This window comes from Spinacia oleracea, chromosome 5 (genome assembly GCF_020520425.1).
Source record: "Spinacia oleracea cultivar Varoflay chromosome 5, BTI_SOV_V1, whole genome shotgun sequence".
NCBI classification, from domain to species: domain Eukaryota; kingdom Viridiplantae; phylum Streptophyta; class Magnoliopsida; order Caryophyllales; family Amaranthaceae; genus Spinacia; species Spinacia oleracea.
Window position 1 is genome coordinate 27,715,579 of NC_079491.1, and position 645 is coordinate 27,716,223.

The following is a 645-nucleotide window of genomic DNA, read 5'->3' on the forward strand; positions in this document are numbered from 1 at the left end:
CGTCGCCTGAGAGATTCGAACTCTCGCGGGGAAACCCCATGTACTTAGCAGGCACACGCCTTAACCACTCGGCCAAAGCGACTTCTTGCGAAATATTCCTTTCATAAAGTAATTTGTATGTGACTTTTTAACCTCCATTTTACAAGTAGTTACGAAGATTACAACTGGAACACTTTACAATTACTTTGGCATCATCCTCACATATTTGAATTTAGGAGTACATACCAACTCGTTGAAATACTACCACCAAAACATGTTTACTACTCCTTCGGTTTTTTTAATTCCATTACTTTGATTTTACGGATATTTCATGAAATGCCCTCGAGTTTTTCCATAATTCACCAAACGCCCATCAAGTTTCAATAATTCATAAAATACCCCTCACAATTCGTACAAATACCCAACATACCCTTACTAATAACGGACCGTTAGTCTGCCGTTAGCCAAGTTTTCAATTCACCCAAATGCCCCTATTCTGAAACTTATTTCACCAAATGCCCCTATTGTGAGACTTTTTTCACCAAATGCCCCAAACTTAAATATAGCTATTTTGATGTTTCAGCGACTAGTTTTTGTGTTTGAAAGGTAGTTGTTGGTCACGGTCGACTATAAAAGCCCCTTTGCTGAATGGTTCTTGTAAGTTAG

General features: G+C 38.4%; 1 non-coding gene across 1 annotated transcript; it reads right to left on the reverse strand.

Annotated features, from left to right (window-relative positions):
* On the reverse strand, positions 1–82 carry TRNAS-GCU (transfer RNA serine (anticodon GCU)). The gene has a single exon. It is a non-coding gene; the product is annotated as a tRNA-Ser (tRNA).
* Between the last annotated feature and the right edge of the window lie 563 nt (positions 83–645).